This window comes from Phoca vitulina, unplaced genomic scaffold, assembly GCF_004348235.1.
Source record: "Phoca vitulina isolate PV1807 unplaced genomic scaffold, GSC_HSeal_1.0 scaffold8, whole genome shotgun sequence".
Lineage (NCBI taxonomy): Eukaryota > Metazoa > Chordata > Mammalia > Carnivora > Phocidae > Phoca > Phoca vitulina.
Genome location: NW_022589711.1, coordinates 19,627,618 through 19,631,565, shown reverse-complemented (window position 1 = coordinate 19,631,565; position 3,948 = coordinate 19,627,618). Strand labels below are relative to the sequence as shown.

The 3,948-nt window shown below is 34.8% G+C and overlaps 1 pseudogene; it reads left to right on the top strand.

Moving 5' to 3' along the window:
- The first annotated feature begins 3,096 nt into the window (after window positions 1-3,096).
- On the top strand, window positions 3,097-3,462 carry LOC116633506 (annotated as a pseudogene).
- The last annotated feature ends 486 nt before the right edge of the window (window positions 3,463-3,948 follow it).

Here is a 3,948-nt window from a genome sequence, read left to right as displayed (position 1 = left end):
TGGCAATTTGTGCATTTTCTTCTTTTTTTTGAAAAATCTTTGTAAAGATGTCACTTCTATTATTCTCGATAGTGGCAATTTGTGCATTTTCTTTTTTTTGAAAAATCTAGCAGTTTATCAATTAAATTAATATTTTCACCAATTTTTGATTTGTTGATTTTTTCTCTCTAGCTTGTTTCCAATTTTATTGTTTTCCTGGTTCGGTTGCTTTTCTGTTTGTTCGTTTTACCTTTCTTTTACTTAATTTGAATTTGATTTGCTCTTCTTTTTTTTACTAGCCTCTTAAGATAGAAGCTTAAATCATCTATTTAAAAACTTTTTTTCTTTCCTAATATAGAATTTCAAGTTATAATTTTTCATCTAAGTCCTGCTTTAGTGGTCTCCCATCATTTTTAATATGTTGTGTTTACATTATCATTCAGTTCAAAGTATTTTCTAATATCCCTTGTGAATTCTTCTTTGACCCGTGGATTATTTAGAAGTATGTTGCTCATTTCCAAATATTTGAAGATTTTATTATTGTTATATTTTAATTTAATTTTGTTATATTTCTTTATATGTTTAGTAAATTTTTTAATATACCCTACACATTGTAAATGATAAAGTGAAGAGGGCTTTGTCTCTATTTTATCCTTGGTATGAGATCCCTCTGCTAAATCTTGGTGGAGGCAGCCAGCCAAGTGCACCTCCTCCCATTAATTACACACCCACCACTTTCTAATTCTTTCTCTCAGGTTTACTTAACTCATTTATGCCCCCAATTTTGTCCCTGTAGGCTTTTTAAAAATGCTGGCACCTCCCATTGAGCACTTCACACATAGTCATTTTTCAAAGCCCTTCTTTCATGATTTTAGAGTCGATATATTGAGTTCTTGACTTTGACATACAATTCCAGATTCTTCTCTCTCTCTCTCTCTCTCTCTCTCTATATATATATATATATATATATATATACACCAGTCTTACAAACTCTTTAGTATTCCCTTTATTCATAGTCCATTATTTTCCATAGATAGATCAGACACAAATGCCTCCTAAAATTAGCAATGAATTTTTTTCCCTTAATATTCCTGTTCTAGACAGGAATTCTGTCTATTCTAAACAGAAATTTTTGCCCTAAAGCCAAATATTATTTCTATCCACCTATCAACCATAGACTTCTCAAGAATGCTGTCAAACTTTATTTAAAAGGCAGCTTGTTTTACGTGCATGGTTAAGTATAACCGGTCCTACAGCACTTCTGTGACTTTCTTACCAAATCTAGGATCCCCACAAGAACTTCACGAACAAAGGACTAGAGAGGTTACACCAGCTAATGTCACCTTCCAGAAATTTTGAAAAATAATTCTCTTGAGAGTATTAGAAACACAAAAAGAGGAAGTATCACATTTCTTTATTAAGTATCACAGAGATGTGTCCAACTAAGCCACTTTTAGATCTAATGAGGAATGCAGTTTTATATGCTCTTTGCTCCGTATTACCCTTTCTTTTTTAGCATCTATCTCATCCACTTCAAAATTATTATTATTATTATTATTTTCATTTTTGCCATATCGTAGGTATCTTTAATCATTTTCATATCCCAGAAGTCTTTTTTCTTGAAGCTGTGTAAATAAATACATTTACCTAACCTCTCTCGACATCAGACAACTTCCCTTTGTGATAGGGAGAGTAATTCCTATTTCATAAGACTTTTATGAAGATTAAATGAGAAAACACGTGTAAAACATCCAGCAAAGTGTTCAGGCTGTAGTAGCTGTTTAATACATATCAACTTTCTCCCCTGCCCCATTTAATTTTTTTCTTTGCGTCATATGGGCTCCATATTGGTGGACTCAGTGATGCCAGGGAAACATCTAATTACCCAAAGTCTATGATTTTAAACTGGCTTCATTTATTTAATTATTTCTTTTCTTAAACTCTTAAAAATACAATGACATTTTTCTTTCTAACAAGTTCTTTTACTTTACTCGGAGGTCCCTGAGGAAAAACCCTTAGGGAAGCTGATTTTTTTTTTATAAATTTACAAATTCAATGTTTCATTCTTTTGCTGCCATTTTCCAACCTGTCAAACACATCTGTTTTGCTTTTGCCTCAGTGGGTTCTCTGCAGGAGCCGACTTCTTGACATGATTATCCCAGCAATCTCATTTTTAGCTCTCACACTGGCAGCTACCTCCTGAAATGCTTTAAGATATTTTACAGATTTTTCTGTTGGTGACTCTTGAGAGACCACTTTTATGGGGGATAAGATTCCTGAATTAAATCATCTGCTCAAGTGTCTTTCTAATTTCTATGTTCAGTCTTGTTCTTAAATGAATAATTTATGTTCTGTGGTTCCTGTGTAAAGGAAGGTGCAAACTTGCATCTCTCTTCAGGGGAGAACTCTGAGCAATCCTAACTCTTGGAAACTTAGCTGATGGTACCCTGAGCTCTAATGCATTAACAAATATGTTGTGGCCATAGGGTGCCTTTGAGACAGTGAGGAGATGTCAGATTCCCTTTGGGTCTGAGAATTCCACAAAAGACAGCATTCTCTGTTACTGAGACATTTTCCTCCAGAAACCAGGAATTTCTGACTCACCATTGTTTTACCACCTGCAAGCTTCACCTTCCTCAATGCACCCTCCTAGATGACATATGACACCTCCCACTTCAGAACAGCTTTATCACATTTTCTTCTCTACCACTCTAATGCCATTCAGTAGCCACCATTCACTTTGACAATCCCACTAAGTTATAAATTTCCTATAGTTTGCGACTTCCTCTTTGAACCCATCCTTTCCACGGACAGAATCAGCAAGCCTATCTTCTGTGTCCTTTATGTATATTGCACACACTTCTGTTCTCTTTTTATGGCTTTGATATAGCACTTATGTTTAGATTTTGTCATAGTTAAGATTCTCATCATGACATAATTGGATGTGTATAATTACTTCCTCTTTCTCCCTGCCCCTTATCTTTTCCTTTCTCCAATTCATCTTCTACACTGTCACCAGCATGCCTTTTTAAACACACATAGCTGATTACATTACTCTACTTTTAAAAATCGTTGAGTAGATTTTGGAGGCATCTTTGAGCTCACCGAGGGGACACCATGAGCAAAGCTCACCCTCCCGAGTTGAAAAAATTTACGGATTAGAAATTATCATTGAAATTAAATGGTGGAGACATGTCCAAGGAATACTGCGGGGGTTCGATCCATTTATGAATCTTGTGATAGATAAATGTGTGGAGATAGCAACTAGTGGGCAACAGAACAATATTGGAATGGCGGTAATACAAGGAAATAGTATCATCATGTTAGAAGTCTTGGAGCGAGTATAAACAATGGGTGTGTTCATCAGAAGAAATCAACTGCTTCCACATGTCCCCTCCATAGTACCTGTTTTACTACAATATAAAAATCAGGTCGTGTGCATTTTCATATTGAACTTTTTTGTTAAATAAACTTTTATAATAGTAAAAAAAAAAAATCATTGAGTAGGTCCCTGTTCCCCATAGGTAGAGGCTCTGCTCCTTAATGTGCCGTAAAGGGTCTTTGCAATCTGACTCTTATCTCCCTTTTGAACTTCATCTTTTACTACTTCCAAAAATGCATCTACAGTCCAGTCTTCCTTCAAAATTCATAATGCAATTTCATATTCTGTGATTTACATATGGTGCAACCTTTCTCTGGAATGCCACGGTGTTTTCAATCTCCTGATTCTACCTTTAAAATCAGTTCAAATATTAACCCTCCTAACATCCCATCCACACCTACTGTCTCACTATGTTCTTACCATTACTGTGTTCCTGAAGGTTTTTTTTTTTGAATTGCTTATTAAGAAATTGCACAACTTGTACTTATATTTCTCTTTAAATTAGAGAAAGTTGTCTTGGAAAAAAGTCTTTAAAAGATGGCATATTTTTGTACACCACGACATAGCCCATATTCGGCTACATAGCA